The sequence below is a fragment of the Equus przewalskii genome, chromosome 16 (assembly GCF_037783145.1).
Source record: "Equus przewalskii isolate Varuska chromosome 16, EquPr2, whole genome shotgun sequence".
NCBI classification, from domain to species: domain Eukaryota; kingdom Metazoa; phylum Chordata; class Mammalia; order Perissodactyla; family Equidae; genus Equus; species Equus przewalskii.
Genome location: NC_091846.1, coordinates 14,373,767 through 14,391,564, shown reverse-complemented (window position 1 = coordinate 14,391,564; position 17,798 = coordinate 14,373,767). Strand labels below are relative to the sequence as shown.

At 45.4% G+C, this 17,798-nt stretch overlaps 1 long non-coding RNA gene across 1 annotated transcript in view; it reads right to left on the bottom strand.

Moving 5' to 3' along the window:
- Window positions 1-7,447, bottom strand: part of LOC139076378 (uncharacterized) — a 31,405-nt gene extending 23,958 nt beyond the window's left edge. Inside the window, exon 1 of the long non-coding RNA XR_011527943.1 lies at window positions 7,332-7,447. This is a non-coding gene — a long non-coding RNA (uncharacterized lncRNA). The remainder of the gene's footprint in view (window positions 1-7,331) is intronic.
- Window positions 7,448-17,798: the final 10,351 nt, after the last annotated feature.

Genomic DNA, 17,798 nt, shown 5'->3' with positions numbered 1-17,798 from the left:
CTTTTATTTCATTTTCTTGCCTAATTTTCCTGGCTAGAACCTCCAGTACTTACTGAATACATACGTACACCAGGCACTGGGCTAGTGTCCTATGTGCACCATTTCATTAAATTCTCCAAGCAACGCTATGAAGTAGGTGGCACTGTCAGCCACATTTTGTGGATACGTTAACTTGGCCTTAGAGGCCCTACTGGGGTTACCCAGGTAGTATGTGACAGGACCAGATTTGAACCTGTATCCATCTAATTCCACAGCCCACGGTCTTAGGTTATACTCGCTGGGTTGCCCAACCTAAGCTTCCTCTCAGCTATGAAGAAGCTCCTCTGACCCTTCAAGTGGAAACAAATGCCTTTCCTGCTGAACCGGAAACCCAAATAGTTGGTTTGCCGTGAAGATGGTACTTCAAGTTTGATGATACAGCATGCTCCACCCTCTGCGTCCATGGGTAGGTTGTTCGAAGGAACGGGGAGAAGAAGGCGAACCCCAGAGAGAAGACACTGAGGGCTGGGCTGGCTCCCCGAAGGCATCTAATGCAGTAAAACAGAGGGATGAGGACCAGATGACTATTGTCTTTCAGGTGGTACTAACTCTGAGTAATAATGGCAGAGGACAGTTTTGAAGTCCTTTGTCTCTAAGAGTTATGGAGAATATAACAAATGTCCATGTAGCTGAATCCAAATAATCACTACTCCTATAGTAGGAAAGATAACTAATATGCACTGAGCATCCACCTTCAACTTCCACGCTTATGTATCTTGGTCGTTTAATCCTTCCAATAGCCCCGTGGGAGAAGTGGCTTTAGTGTACTATTTTAAAGAAGAGGCAGCCAAGGGTCAGAGAGGTTTATTACTTGCCGAGTCACACAGTTAGCAAGCTGCAAAGCTAGAGCTTGTCCGACTTCTCCACTCTCACCTTGTGCTGTAAGATTCGAGATGGCTCCTGACTCCCCGGAGAAAGAGGAAATGATAGTCACATGCTGCAATTTGGGACATTTGTCTTCAAAGTGAAGTACAGGTGTCCGTTCAACCCTCTGTGCCAAGGCTTTCCATCTGGTACCTACTTGTGGATAATTTCAAGGAAATCAATTTCCAACTCCTTGACTTCCATGAATTCTCTCTCCTAAAAATTGATTGGCTTGAGAACAAGCCTTTGTTTTTTTTGCCATCTCTGCTGCCAGAGTGTGCCTTCTTCTATTTTATAAAAAAAAAAAACAACTAAAAATCAGCAACAAAAACTTACTGTGCTGTATTGTCCTGGTATAAAAACCTCCAGGGCACGGGAACAAAGGGAGAATTCAAGACATCATAAACCTCTTTCCATCTCATTGAGACATATGTCCAGTAAAAAAATTTAATTTTATACTTATGTAATTATTTTTCAAAATTTGTAAAATCTGTATATTGTTATGGTCAATTGTTTATTAATAATAATAACACCTCAATCCAGGAGAAAAATTTTAAACCTACAAACTTAAAAATATGCATACATATATATATATGCGCATATGTACATATCTATCCCAGAAACATGTGAGAGTGATCATAAAGACGAGCACAAAAATATAATACAATCAGCTGGATCTTGAAGAGAATTGGAATGGAAAGACAATGTCAAAGAGAAGCGTTTGTGCTTGTATTTTAAAAGTGGACATTGGTGAGTATTAAATCCTTCAATATTGGACACATTGAAAAGAGTTAATAACAGTTATATTTTGAATTGTCAAATTTTACACTGTGCCAGAAGTTACATCCTTTGCGATTACATAAACTTAGGATGAAAAAACTCAGAGGTCAAAATGTGGGTGGGTGGGTGAAAAATGTGGGTGGGGGCTATAAACTTTTTCAAAATTATTTTAGAGGGTGTGTAAGCCAAAAAGTTTATAGATCACCGCTTTAATATATCCTCATTCTCTGATAGCTGGTCACCTATAAAAAGTATCCAATTGTGTGTTAACCTTACCCACCCTACCCTTAGCTATTCTGCAGAGTGCGTGTGGAGAGAGAAGGGAGCAGTGACCTCATCTTTCATGAGACCACACTGAAAATTCCTTACCCACTGGCAAAAAGAGCGCCCAGGCTGTGGGGCCCCAGCCAGCAGCATTGTTCCCTTCCCAGGTGGCCTGGGACCTAATCCCTTCAAGGCTGGGAATGTGATCATTGTGTTGGTGCTTTCTTACCATTGTCAGCGCCCAGGTTCACTACAGCGAGTCCCCTGCAAATAATAATGCCTCACAGGTGTATGGCAATGGATTCCCCCACACTATTTGCGAAGATCTTTTAAGGACCCAATACCCTATGAATGCAGAGTGTTCTCTTTATTATTCTACTCCATTAGGCGTGTTTTCTTTTGTGCTCTACAAGCACAGAGCTTTAACTTCTGGGATATTGAATTTCATTTGCCTCTCTTCTCCTCCTTCCCCAGGCTACTGAAAATTGGTTGCTCTCCTCAACTGCTCGCCCCACCCCCTGTTCTACTCCTGGTCATGGTGAATTGGGCTCTGCAAAAGCCTTGTATCAGCCTCAATTATTTTTTAATATAAGATAATATTGGTCTTGGCACCAAGACATGTCAGAAACGCTCCCCTTCTCTTTCCCCGAGTGAACTACCGTAGTTGCTCACAATTACAGACCCCTCTTCTGTTGCTTTTTCAGCCTGAGTTCAATCTGATGTGAACATCTTTTCCTCAGCCTTTCTGGTTCGTGTTCCGGGCGTTATTCAGAATGACTGCCTGTCTTGTCATTTCTTCTTATCAAACTCTGACAACACTCTGGAAATACTCGTTTTGGAGAACCTATTGAGTCTCGTTCTTCATTAGTCTATCTTGTTAGCACTGGGCTCCCTGGTGGCTGATCATCTTAGATTTCTCCAGAAGACCCAAGCTTTCCCCTGGACCTGAGTTAGATGTGGTTTGACAATTAACCTCTTCTTCTGGTGGAGGAGGCATCTTGGATGGTTGGAGTGATGTGTAAGGGGCAGGGCAGCATAGTGATAGGATCCCAGGCTTGGGTTTCAGTCCTGGCTACTCCATATACCAACTGTCTGATCTTGGGGCCAGGCATCTCTCAACCTCAACTTCCCTATTTGGAAAATGGTAATACTAACTCCTACCTCATGTGGAATAATCAAGATGATGCTTGTAAAGTATCTAGTTTAGTGCCTGATATCTAGTAAGTGCTCGATAAATGGTGGCTATCATTCGAAGAGAGCATCCAACAGAACAGTCAAGATTTAAAAGGGTTCCTATTCCATTTAGTGAAACATATTAATATAACGTTTTCTTCGATCAGATGCTGTAGACTAACATTTTACTAATTTTTTTTGTTACATTTAAAATTTTTGACTGGAAGCCTTTTATATCCATTTCTCTTTCGTGCATAATGAATTTTTGCAGAACTCAAAAATCAGAGTAGCTTTTGCTTTCTTCTAACTGTTCCAAGCAAAATCTTGTTGTGTTTCTGAAATTTGAGTCTCTGTTTCAAAGGCTAGATTTTGTCAATTCCCTCTGGGGTTTCTTTTCATCGGCACATTCCCAGAGTCCCCAGCCTTTAGACATCACAGGATGCACTGGTCATCGTGTGCATATTCGATTTTCAGAAAGCATCTGAAAAAGCTCTGCGTTAGAGATTGATGGTTCTCAGCTTTCAGCTTTGGTTTCTCTCAGCCTGCGGACCATTTGGATGCTGGCCTAAGAACATAGTCACACAATGTCAGAGTATTAGCGTTAAGTAGGCGATGCCGCTCTTCCTGCCTCTCGGCCTCATTTAGAAAAAGACGAGAAAATAAATCTAATCTCCTCACGGTTCCCTTGCGCTGCACCACGGCAGGAATGTTATATGATTTCAAATTGCTTATTAGAAATATTCCTATGGGTATCATGTTGAGGATTACTTTTCCAAGGTTATTATAGTGCCTGTATCGTTAGGAAAATGAGGTGTAATTCTACCTATTATCAGTCCGAAGGCTGCTTCTGCCTTTGGACAAAAACCAACTTCCAAGTCAAGGAGTGGGACATTTATCTTCTGTTTCATTCTCACTTTCCATCCCATTTTGAATGACAAGCTGAGGGTGGGGGAAAATCCTCTTTCTCAAACCATTTGCTTCTAATAATAGAGTGGAGGCTTACCTCTTCTTTCAAAGGAGAGGGTGCGACACCCAGAGGGAGCTCAGTGTTGGAAAAGGCCAGCATCAAGAATGGAATTGTTCAAGTTTTGCGCTTTATGAGCAGGAAACAAGAAAAATGCTTGTGGCTCTAATTTAAGGCAACACAATCTGAAGTGCTGGCGGTCAGAGGACTGCAGAGACTTCTGACGGGCTACAACCAGGAGGACTGAATTCCTGAGTGACCTTGAGCAAGTCACTTCGCTTCTCTCTATCAAAGTATTCATCCTTGTATCTGTGTGTGTATCTGCTGGATGTGTGTTTGTCTCAGTTATCTGCATTTTGGCTTCCTGAGGCAAATCTTTCATATTCATTGACAGCACTAACCATTTAATTATTTTCCGAGTTGACAGCTTCCTCTTTCTGTAAGAAACACTAACATTTTAATTCCTTACTTTACTGACATGTAGATCTCCTCTAGCTTTCACCTGCTTTTCCTGCAGTATTTACCCCTGCTGGGGAGCCCTTGCAGCATAAATTACACTGCCATTTTTGCTCCAGGGACCTTTGAAAGGGCAGTACGGCTTTTCCTGAACCCTTTCAGAGCCAGCAAGAAAGCCTTGTCTTCCCCCAGGTTTTATTGAGTTATAAACAAGGGAAGAAATGGGAAAGGAAATCTCTTCTAGCTCCTTCTAACTCAGTCTTCAAAGCAAGCTTCCTTGCTTTGCTGGAAGTGAATGTCCATGAAATGTTAAAGCTTGGATTTGATTAAAAGCACAAACCCATTTCCAACCCAAATACCAGTGAGCTTTGAATAACCTACTCTTCTCTCAGTGCAGAAAATTGAGGCTTGACTTCATTTGCATTCAGACATTTTGTGCTTTGAACTCAAAATTGCTCTCTGGCTTTGCAAACGTGGCTGATTTTGACCTGCCCAAAAATAATAAATCACTCTTTGAAAAGCTTTTGGAGAAACTGAAGAGATCAACAACATTTTTTGGACTCTCATGACTAAGTCTCCTCAGCTGAAACAAAGTAAGAACGTTATGCAATTATTTAGAGAAAATTCGGGACCTTTGGGGCAGTCAATCATATAATCCAGGCAAAAATGGATTTGGGGCCCTGACACTTGCAGATAATTGTGCAACCCTCAGCTGCGTGAGCTGGTCCTAAGAGAGCTCCCACCTTCGATTCGCCCCTTTTCTCCCATCCTGCTTCACTCCATGCCTCTTGATTAGTAATAAGATGAATAAATCAAACAGACCCTGGCTTGGCTCTTGTGAGATATGCTAAGAGAAACGAATATGAAAACTGTAAAATAGCAAACTAAAGGTGTCCTCCCCAACCTCATTTCTCATGAAAAAAAAGGAAAAACCAAACGAGACTCATTCGGCAAACACGAGCTTCGAAACTAGGCTCAGCCCAGATGTTATTATGTATAAATATTTATAAGACCCATAAAGATCCTGGCTAAGCTCAGTTTTGCCTTAATGCGGCAAATGTTTCAAATTCGCTTCATTCACTGTTTAAAGCCTTTAGAAGGCAGGATACAGTAGAAGATGCATTACTGTTGGTGAGAGGAGGAGAGTTTCTCTTTTATGTTTTATGACCAGTTTTTCATTGAGGGGTATTGCTTTTCTCAGAAGTCACTTCTTGAGGCCTGTCTTTTCCAAGAAGCCAGAAGAAAGTATGTGTGTTGTAGCCGTGAATTCAAGGGGCACCGGGTATGGCACACACATGGTGAAACGTGCATCCTCAATGTGAACAGATGGAGGAAAGCCAGGCTCCCTTTGTTCTTCCCCCATTCCAGTTATCATGAAACATACAGCAAGATCCTAAACGCCTCAATATAGTCACCCGTTAAATGGGTGTGCAACTATCATAAAAAGCAGAGCACATTGAGATCCTGTTTTAAAAACTTTGATTTGGCGTACTTTTGATTTGGTGTGTGCTCTTCCAAAAAGAAACTTTCAGCCACCATATGCAAAACAAGAGCTTTGGTGACTTATAGAGGTATAAGCGAAAGAGTCGTGGGTCTACAAGCTGTAATTTTGTGATGAGAATAGTTCAAATTGCCTGATAGTTTGGGCTCTGGATTAAGACTTCGTTCCTCCAGATTCTTGAACAGGATGCAATTATGAAATCATTACTATTTTTAATCCATTTGTTATATGGTAAGAAACATCATCTGCCCACATGTCTTTTCCGCCTATGAACCATGCAATGCCTCACTTTCTAAAATCCCTTTGGGTAAACACATCACATTAAGTTAACACGTAACTACCTGGTGCATAAATTGTAAAAAGATTTATTACTTAACAGAGTGATTCATCTGTGTATGGGGATGAAAAGGACCTTGGGTTTCCCCCTTAGGATAAATCCTAATCTGTAAAGTAATTCCTGCTTCTTTGGAAAGTACTGATGCTCTTTCAGAGCCAATTGTCAGCGGCCTGGACTGGACCCCATCTCCCCACCTTTGTGGTAGGGGGTCTTCCTTTTGCTGAGAGTTCAGGAAGGGAGGCCTGTGGCTCTTCCCCAGCACCTGGCTTTGATGCTTTCTCAGCAAGTTCCCCAGGCATGTCCACCCCAGCCCCAATGGATTGGCTACCCTCACTCTCACTGCTCAGCTCTTTTTGGCTACCGAACCTAACAATTAGTGTTGACCCTGGGAGCACTGATCTCCTCAGTGGAGGCCTTCATCTGCTGGACACATCTGGCAAGTGCTTCGTGGTGCTCACCTGGATTCCCTGATTAATGTAGATGTAAAGATTTTATCAAGGCTCCTGGCGGCCGGACTTCAAGATGTAATCACAAAATCAATCCACACAGACTAACTGGACATAGACTCACTAAGAAGACATCCCACAATGTCAGGCACTTAATTAAGGCACTCCGGTTCCCCTGCCCCCAATTGATTCTTTTCTTTCCCTAACAGGTGATGCTACTCCTCTGCCGGAGACGACTCTTCTTTTAGAGCCTTTCAGTTTATAGGAAGACCACCAGGGGGCACCTGTGCATCATCCCATTCCCCGGGGACTGGACCAGTGGACCAGCACGATCCCTCTTGCAGCAACCCCCCTGTGAACTTACAGAGTCAGCTAACTGGTCTGCAGCATCCGCTTGGCTGCGTTTTGTTTGCTGAGCTCCACGATTCTTCTCTTAGCTTCAGGTATCCCTAGAGCATCATCAGAGACTCCTCTCCTCCCCTTTCTTTCCCACCCCACTTTGTGTACCTTAGTGCATGGTAGAGCAGACGGATTGTCTGACCTCTGGACACCCAGCCTGCTGTTCTGGCTTGAGCATCTGGGAACACTGGTCACGTTGGCTTGTTTGACATAGATGTTTCCTACTGGAAATTCAAAGACTTCAGAAATAGAGATTAGCACAGATCAGAGATTATCAATTTTTTGCTGCTTGAAGACGCCAAGCTGGGTCTGTGCAGCCATTGCATGGCCTTGATTGGCCAGGCTCATCTGGTGTGATTTTAGCACATTATCATTTAATTCCACAAACATTTGCTAGTCATTGTGCTGGGGATTCACTTGTCAGTGCTCTAGTAATTTACAGACCAGTGAGGGAAAAAAAGTCAAGTCAACAGGCCATTATAAAACAGGGTGTTTGGGTGAAAGCTGGGGGGTGCAGGGCTTCCAAAATAAGCTACTGTCTGACTCAATCCTGGAGGAGTGGTCACCTAGCCAGTCCTCTGTGGCATCTGAGTAGCCCTGGGCCAGAACCAGCCACAGCAGCTCTGGTGCCTGAGGACCTGGCTGCAGAGGAGCATTTCTATTCCCCTGGAGCAACCAGGGACAGGCAGGCTCCAGAGAAGCGCAGACATTCATTCATTCATTCAACATTTATCAAACACCTACTCTGTGGCAGGCAACAAGACCAGTCCAAAATCAGCCAGAGTGGGGCAGTATTCTTCCCCACATGACAAGCTACTCACCTCGTGGTGCCACACCACCAGTCAAGCAGAACCCACTTGGTCCCGGCCATGAGAGAGAAAGCATCCTTGGAGGGCTTCTTGGTTTAACTCAGGTCTTTATTTAGCTGCCGAGTGGATTTGTTTGAAATAACTGACCCACACTTTGGACTAAAAAGTAAGTATACAGCGTATAGTATAGGAGTTTTTCCAAGTTCTCATTCCTCCTCACAAAGGAGCCCCAGGCAGTGTGATCGAATGACTCCTCTCTCTCGCAGAGACTCGTTTCCTCTGGTCACTGCCAAACTCTCCTGTTTTCCTCCTGGGCTGGGCCGTTGGCCATCCTGGGGGCTGTGTCTGCTGGAGCTGGCATCTTTGTCACGAGTCTCTGCTGCTGCCCCTGCCACAATGAGTCTCTCATAAACTCAGTGATATCAGAAATAGGAATTTTTAAATTTTTTCTATAACTCTATTTCTATTTCAAGTTCCTATTCCACCTGATGGTCAGAAACGTATTTTCCATTTATTCTGGGTTTCCTCTCCCTGTTTTTCCCAGGGTGGTGTTGAAGCTCCATGAACACGATTTGTGTTGAAGCAGGCAGGTTGGAGGGGAGGTGGTCCTTGAATCACCAGTCCACAGAGGTCCCATCTGAGGTGTCTGCTGAGCCTGTCCACACAGCCCCTCTAGCACCAGGCTCTCTTCACTCTGCACAAAGACGTAGAAGTGAGTTCTTTCTGCAGCGCCCATGAGGCACAGCCCCACCGCAGACCCTCTCTGGGGTCTTGCCTTCCTAGGACTCTGTCCAGGAAAACTCTTAGGGACCCTTCTCAGGCAGCCACGCTGGGACTCCACTCCCAGTCCTGGGGAGCACTTTTTCAGATGCCAGAGGGAAATCCTTCTCCGTCCTTGAGGTTTTCCCTTAGAGGAGTTCCCCGTGCTTTGGAGACGGGGAACAACACTTTTCATGGGTTTAGGTTTTGGGAAACCATGCTGGCAGGCAGCTCTCCCTTCTGTCTTCTACATTTTTTTTTTTTAAGAAACTGTTTATTTTCCATCAACTTTGCTTCTATTTTCTGTTTAAGAGTCTGTGGAAGAAGACTTAAGACCACTCAGTGGTTTTTCCTCTCCGTTTAGTGTCCTGAGTAATGGGAGCCATTGGACCAGTCTTTATTTTTCTTTTAAAACTGGCAAAAAAACCCACAACAAATACAATAATGATGAGACCAGTCTGGATTATACTTGTCTTATGCCAATACAGTCATAAAATTTTGTTTATTTATGTATTTATTTATTTGTTTATTTTTTTGGAGGTAGGAGCCCACAAAAGTAAAAATGCTTAGGGCTCATGAAAGTCATAATGCGTCTTTGCCATGGTGGCCAATATTAGCTGTTCAATGCACACTGGATTTTATAAGGTCTGCAAAACCCTCCTCGGCTCTGAAGTAAACACTCTGAAACCTGAGGTAACACTTTATCAGTGATCTCAAAAGGGGGTCCAACATCTCAAGTTCTGAAGTTGAGAGGAAAACGACCTTGGAACCATGAAGCTTTGCCTTTATAAGACCGGGGAATGAAGAAAGACCCAAGTACCAGCATCCCCTTCATGGACCCCAAACAGCATCACTTTGGGTCCCAAACCCTGGAATTAGTAAGAATTGGTTGCTCAGAAAGAGGCCTGATCTCGCTCCCTGCCCTAAATGAGGATGCAAAGTGTCAGGAGCAAAGGCCACCCCCGGAAATGAGTACGGTATCCAGGCATGCAGCTAGGGCCTGAACCATCTCACCTGCTTGAATCTTACTGCTGTCAGTGGGTACAGGAGGCTGCTCCCAAGGCCATGATGGCTGCTCTCTGGGGAGACAGGCTCATGCTGCCAGTCAGGGCCTCCCTGAGCAGGCTGGGTGACGTCAGAGGAGGCGCCAAATCTGGAGCCCAGAGCACTGGGTGACCTCGGAGGGAGGTGACGGTGGAGAGTGGGATGCAAGCCCTGCCAGGTCACTGGTGTGAGAATTGGTGGGAAGGACAGGGCAGTCAGCGGAACCTGAGATCCAGGGGCCAGCCCAGAGGTCTACCAGCACCCTGAGCCCCTCAAGGGATGGCCTTGGGTTTTAAGCTTCTCTCAAAGCCGCCACAAGGACTTGGAATCAGAGTGAGGTCAGTTTAGACAACACCCTCAAAGGCTAAGATTAGACAATGACTCATGCTTGCGAATGCTGACCCACTCTCTTTCATACCTGAAGTGCAAGTGACATTTCTCGCCCTTTCCCCAAATAAATCTTCCCTGCGCAGCGTTCTCTGAGGACCTCGAGGCCTGTCAAGGACTTGGCCCTGAGCTCACTGAAACCACAGTCGATTGCCAAGTTCTGCAGATGTTTGCACTGACTGCTTTATGTTTTGCAATATTCCCGAGCTGTTCCCAAGTGACGCTCATCCATTCACCAAGTTAATGCTTAATAAGAATGATCTACAAAGGGTGACAGCTCCAAAAGATGAGGAGAGGGAAAATTGCCTCCAATGAGTACGGATGAGCAAAATAAATAAGTAAATACGGCACCGTTCCCAATAGATGGAGGCGCAGAAAAGGGCACTTGTGCAGCAATTCCTAGGAAAAACCCGAGGACGACTGTGTTTATTTATGGACACGGGCATGTTTCTCTTTCTCAGAAGTGCTTTGAGACCCCGGCTGGGCTTGGGAATGCTCCCACTGAACCCACGCTGAGTTGAGGTGATTGTACAGATGAGCTGTGGAAGGTGAGCTCGCAGAGAAACACATATCGATTGGGTAGCTGTGGGGGGGTTAGTTCCCAGGGCAAGAAAAGCTGGGTTAACTCTGAAGGAAGCACAATGATCCCAAAGCTATAGAAATTGAGTAACTATTCCTACTTCTTAACTTGCTTATATCTATATCATCTCATTTAATGTTTAAAAAAATCCTGTGGGTACCAGAAGTAGTGTTTCTACAATAAGATAGAGAGGGTAAAGGATTTCCTGAAGGTCACTCAACAATTTAGTGGCAGATCCAGGATTACAAGACAGGTGTCTATTCCTTCACAGCATTTGTGTGATGCATAAAATGTTGTCTTTATAGCTACAATGAATTGTATATTTTACACAGATTGTCTCTAATCCTCACCTCCATCCTACAGGAGTGGTATTGTTATCTTCACTTAAAAATGGCAAAATTAAGGCTCAGGGAGAGATCACACAACAGACCCATGGTCACAATTCATTCCACAAATAATAGGCCTCCGTTTTGTGCTAAGCCTGGGCCTTCTCAGATCCCTAGCAGAGCAAGCACGATTCAGAAAAAGAAATGACTGAAAGGTCTCAGCCAAAATACATTTTAAAGAATTTTTTTTAAAGGCAAAATAATCGTTTGGTGCGCTGTGGTTTTTTGTGCTAACAGGCTAGTTTCCGTGTAGGATGGGAGCAACGCCGTAAATGCTGGAAGGATTGCAGATGTGAGCAGCCTCGTTTTATTAATTAACCAGGCCTGGATGCTAATTCAGTTGCCGTGCACAGGAGCTCTGGGGAAATGCATGTGGAGGCAGAACCTTTAAGGCGATTTATATATAATGCAGGTGGGAATTTTAGAAGACGAGAGGGAGATGTGGTTGCACATGCATGTTATCCAGTCACTTAAAGTAGTGTCCTTGCCTATGCTATCCCCAGCCTTAGGCCAGCTGGAGGACATGGGAAGGGATACAGAATGATGATAATAGGAAGAAAGCAATTTTTCTTTAACTTTGGACCTACGGTCTTTGCAGGAACCCCAGCTCGCCTCGGTGTCCGCCCAGCCAAGCATCAGGCCCCGGAGGCTTGGGCAGACTTGCTGCCTCACCATGCGCACCAGCTTCCTGTTGCCCCAGTTCCCCCATGGCAGCTTCAGTCTCCAAAACTGTGAAGTTGCTGATGCTGCTGAGGCCTGACATCGCCCTCCAGCTGGAGGCTGCCCTGGCTGACCCTCAGCCGTCCTGTCCCTGTCTCGCTCCAGAGACTAGCCTCAGGGGCAATCTTGTCTTTAACACGTGGCCTCCTCTGTTCCAGGGGTCACAGAAGACGGCGCCCAGAGCTTGCCAGGTCTTAGGGAGATTTTAATGAAACAGCTCTTCTATTTATTTGTGTTGCTGCCTCTGTTGCCTGGGGCCAGGGCACCAGTCCCCAAGAGGGAGGCTGAGGTTTGGGGGATGGGGCTCAGCACACTCTCTGTCCAGTTGCTTAGCTCCTGACTCTGACCCTCCCCCGTCCTAGCATCAGTCCTATATCTCTCTGTCTGTTTCTCTCACGTCTGGCCCCTGGGGTGAATACAGTTTAGCTTGTACCCTGCAACACTGACTAAAAGTGAGTACGTTTTCTCCCGAACATTTGAGATTCCACCAGAAGAAGGACAACGGTCAATGCAATCATATGGAATCCAATTAACACAAAATCATGGAAACACACCCCTGGATTAGATGCTTTCCCAGGCCATCCCTGCTTCTCAGACAGCAGGAGCTGTTCTAGCTGTTGTGGAAGAAGGAGCTGTTTGTTCAGCCTGCCCTGTAGGATGTGTTTAGTATCTGTGTTTCAAGTCCGTTTTCCTATTGTTATTTTTTAAATTATGGATATTTTAAGAATGGAGCCATTGCTTGATTTCAAAAGGAAAGGGGTAGGAATAAAACAGTTTTGTTACATTAAAATAAAAGAGAAAATGTTTAAAAAATAATCAAGTTTACTGAGGTATAATTTACATACAATAAATGTCACCCTCTTTAGTGAACAGTTTGATGACAAATACATACAGTTGTGTAATGACCATAATAAAGTTTCCACGTTTTCCTCCCAAAAAGTTCCCTGTGTCCCCTTGCAGTGAACTCCTCCCCCCTTACACTCTTAGCCCCCCACAACCACTGATCAGTTTCCCATCCTTATGGTTTTACCTTTTCTAGAATGTCGCGTAAATGGGGTTATACGCTGTATATGGTCTTTTGTGTCTGGTTTATTTCATCTAGCACGCCTTTGAGATTCATCCACGTGGTTGCATGAACCAGCAGCTCACTCTTTTACTGCTGAATACTATTCCCTTATATGGACACACTGCAATTTGTATATCGTTAACCAGTACACGAATATTTAGGTTGTTTCCAGTTTTTAGCTTTAGGAATAAAGGTGCTATGATCATTTATTTACAGGTCTTTGTGAAAACATATGCTTTCATTTATTTTGGGCAAATACCTAAGAGTGGGATTGCTGTGCCATTTGGCAAGGATACATAGAAAAATTTTTGAAGAAGAGGGAGTTTAAGAATGTTCCTGGGTAGTTTATAAGGAAGTAAAAGATTGAGGTGACGGACTTTAAGAAGAATCAGCTTAGCTGTGGGCTCTGTCCTGCCTTCCAAGGCCTTGCAGTTAGTCGATTTACTATGTTGTTGGTCTAGACACAAGGATGAGGCAAACGCCTTTCCTTATCAGGTAGATCCACCACTTATCAGCGGCATGACCTCGGGCAGGTAATCGAAGCACTCTGTGCTTTCATTTCCTTTGCTGTGAAATGAGCATTATCACAGAGCCTACCTCACAGAGATTCTGTGAGGATTTAAGAAGTGCACAAGTAAGAACGTAGAACAATGCCTGGCACAGAGCAAGGACTCAATAAACACGACTTATTTAAAGTCTGGGGGGAAATCAGGAGTAGAAGTTAAACTGAAAGAGATTATAGCTGAGATCATTTGTCTTCCCTGAAAGCTCTAATATTTTGAATCAAATATGCTCACCAGATGACGTGAAGAATACATTCATTCATTCAACACATACTTATTGAGTGCCTGGTGAGTGCCAGGTGAGGCAAGCAGGTTAGTCTCCACTCCTCTGGGAGTTTCCAGTCCAGTTGGAGAGGCAGGCAAAATGAAAGGTATTTGTTATATGTGGTTACCAACTCTAATGAGGGCAACAAAAGAAAAGGAGAAGGGGCTTGCTAGGAGCGTGTGCAACAGGGCAAGTCACACACCTGGCACTACCAGCCCTGCCCCACATTACATAGCCCTTTGCAGTCTCCAACTTCAACTCAGTTATTGACTCTACATAAGAGGAAGCAAAGACCAGCCCCTCCTGATCTCCTTCATTCGTTCCCTCCTTCATCCGTTATTCATGAACAAACATTTGCCTGATGCCTTTAGAATCAGGCTACTGTTCTAGGCACCGAGGACACATGCACACAGGAATGAGACATTACTTCTCCTGCCAGGGAGTTTACAGCATTGTAGGGCATGAGGCCAGGATGGATATACAGTGACAGCTCCTCTTCCTGCTGGAACTGCTCCAATGAAAAGGATCATGAAACTTTGATGAGTCCATGAGAGAGGCGGCTAAGCCACATTTCCGCTGGCCTAGATTTAGCAACAGGATGATGCCACAGGGACTGATGGCACAAACTTACTGCTTTGGCAGAATGGGACCAACAGACACAGAGGGCCTTCTCCTTGGGGGCCACATGGAGAGGTTAAAGCTGCCCCCCCCTGAGGTGGAGGCAGTGGAACAACACAAGACCCAAGATCAGTCCCCTCCCTGAAGCCAGATGGTGTTGGCCAGAGACTTCCAGAGGAAACTGAGTGTGAACAAGCAGCAGCACTACTGTGGAGATATGTAATATGTCTTGGAAAATAGCAAATGTTTCAGAAAATTGGAAAGACACTAACATGCTGAGAAACCAATCCTGATGTGCAGGAACCAGGACCTGTATGGCAGTCTCAGGGCCTGACAGACTTGCCCTTCTCTTGGGTCTCAGCCAGGCCAGCCAAAGGCAGCGACTGGACAAGCAGTAGAGTTAAGGTAACCTGTGTGTCCCATTTTCATCCCCACTTAGGTTTTCAGCTGCACCGACTGAGTACTTCCTAAGCATCAAGCATGATGCTCAGTCCTACAGAGTATCCAAGATGTAGATGTGGGTTGTATGGGTTTTTCAGCACCCCCAATTCCTTTGGGCACCTCTTCCTTCCCCACCCCAATCATCTGATGCTGCGGGGCTATCCATCACAGTTCCCTACCCTCCTAGCCAAGAGATGGTCATGATGTTTGTTCAGGCTCAATCATTCCACTCCTTCCCCTGGAGGCAGAGATTGGTCTTGGGGTGGTCAGGTGGTCTGAGCTGGGCCATTCAGAGATTTTACGGAGACTTTTCAATTTGCAACCGCAGGTGTAATGGCTTTGTGGTGAACTACTGGACTGAACTACATTTCCTAGAATTCCCTTTCCAGTGTGTTTTCAGACAAGCCAGGCAATAAGAGATATTCTCTTGGGAGACTTGGAGGAGAGGAGGGAAGCAATACCCATTTTGTAGCACACACGTACCTTCTCCCAGGTATTCAAACACGAATGTTGGTGCTGCTGTGAAGGGATTTTGCAGGTGTAATTAAAGTCCCTGATCAGTTGACTCTAGGTTAGGTAGAATATCCTGGGCTGGCCTAACTTAATCAGATGGAAGGCCTTGAAAGAAGGCATAGGCCTTCCCTGGATAACAGCCTTCACCTATGCCTGTGAATCCAGCCTGCTTCTGATTGTCCCTTCCTAAAGGCTGACCCTATGGATTTCTGATGGGTTTAGCCCACCAATGCCTCATGATAACTCTCCAGGGATTTGAGCATGTGTATATCCGTGTGCGCACCCATGTGTGCATCCTGTTGATTCTTTGTTTCTCAGCTTCAAAACCCTTTGATGTGATAATAATAATTTTAAGTGATTTATTGGGGGTATAGCTCATTGGATATAAGCATGAAATGGTTTTATTCCTTCCAATAACTGCCCCTTGATGAGGTCCGTGTTGACCCTCCTTTCTCACTAAGGGCCAGCTCCCTTCAACACACCATTTTGACCAGATTCCATAAATTTCCATCATATTTGGTTATCAAAATAGTTTAAATTTGGCATTTAAAATTTAGTCTTTGTCATTAAAATGTATTCATTCTTGAACTGGGGCCCTCGCTGCTTTGAGTGGAGGAGGCTGTGCAATCTCCTCTTCTCCAGTAGGAGCTGGCTCCCCCACTACCAGGGAAAGAAGAAGGCAGAGTGTCTCCCAGTGACTGTCATGGTGGGACATGCTCCTGGCATTCCATGGCTTAGTCTGGTTCTGTGTGCTCTGCAGGCAGCCTCGCCTGAGTTGGTTATCTCCACACAGGCAGTGTGGGGGTTCTTCTGTTCAGTTGCACCTCTACCCCTGAGAACCATTCAGCCCCACCAGCAATACCTGTCCGTCATCCATTCCCCAGATTGGGTGACCATTGACCTTGAAATGCCCCTGACTCTTATGCCTTCCATAACCTTTGTGCTCCTTCATAACCATAGGGACCATGGGGGTCCTCTTCTACAACCTATGAGGGCCATGAATGTTGGTTTCACAACCCAGGTTGGGCTCCCTAGGGAGTGTTGCCAGATAAAATATAGGATGCCCAGGTAAATTAGAATTTCAGAAAAAGGACGAATAACTTTTTAGTATAAATATGTCCTATGCAATATTTGGGACATACTTACACTAAAAAATTATCTGTCGTTTATCCGAAATTCAAATTTACCTGGGCATCCTGTAGTTACATTTGCTAAATCTGTCAGCTGTACTAAGACACAAACTCTGAGATGAGGACGTGCATGAAGGAAGTTTATTGGGGAGTGATCCCAAGATCGACCCCTGTGGGGAAGGGAAGCCAGAAGCCCTGGGCAGAGAAAAAAGTTGAATTTCCATGTGTTGCAGCCAGACCTCAGCCCACCCTCCAGGGAGCTCTGGAGCTGGGATGATCCTTCAGAAATGGCCTACGTTGAGGGGAGGTGGCTGGGGCTTTATACCCCTAAACTGACCAGTCACTGGATGTGGGCTGCCCCTGGAGGGAGGGGTGATTTTGGGCAAGGCGTTGCTCTTCAGCAGGGGCAAAGCCATACACGAGGGTCTCAGCCGAGAGCTGTAAGCCGCCAGCACGTCCAGCAGGTAAATTACACCTCCGTCACATAGAAACCAGGTGCCACTGGAACTCATCACACAAAGGTTCCCACAGATCAGCCACTAGCGGCAGGAGATTTTGAACTAATACAAGGGTGAAGGGCAAGAGGCCAAAGTAAGAAGAAACTGGACTGCCGCAGACTGGACATACTCCTGATGGAAACGATGATTCCGTCTCAGCACAACAACCTTATCAGTCACATCATGGGAAAAAAATGTGCACAAAGATCTCGGTTTTATGGTAGTTACAAAGCTGTAAGCCTAAATGTTTGTGTGGAGTTTTAATACCTCTTCACACCCAACACTGGGGCTCCAGCAGAGTCCTTTCTCTCAAACAGAGAGGTGTGCGGAGCTCACATACCAGAAGCAAGGCTCCCACCACACTGGACTGCGAAGCAATTCTCCCCACTGAAGCAGCACTGGTTTGTCATCTGTGCCATGTCACCCCGCCCCTCTCTGCCCTTCGGCTCCATTCTCCTCCCTCCTTCTGTGTCAGCCCCGCCCCCCACTCGCCTTCCCTCTTGCTCACTCCCACGCCCACGGGCAGGATCTGTCTTCTGACACACTGGACAACATTTTGGCTGATTTAGCTAAAGTCTCTGAGGTGGAGCCTCCCACTCTGGTGTCCTGGAATGCCCTGCTTCACTTCCTACACCCCTGCTGGCTCCGCAAATTCAGCCACTCACGCCACAGCCACACCCAGGCCTTGTCATCACAGAGCTGCTCCTCACAGACACCCCGCACTTCATCATCCCACTCGCTGGCCACAAACTCTGTTTTTCCAGTTCTCTGCCTCCCTTGCTCCCCGAGGTCTATTC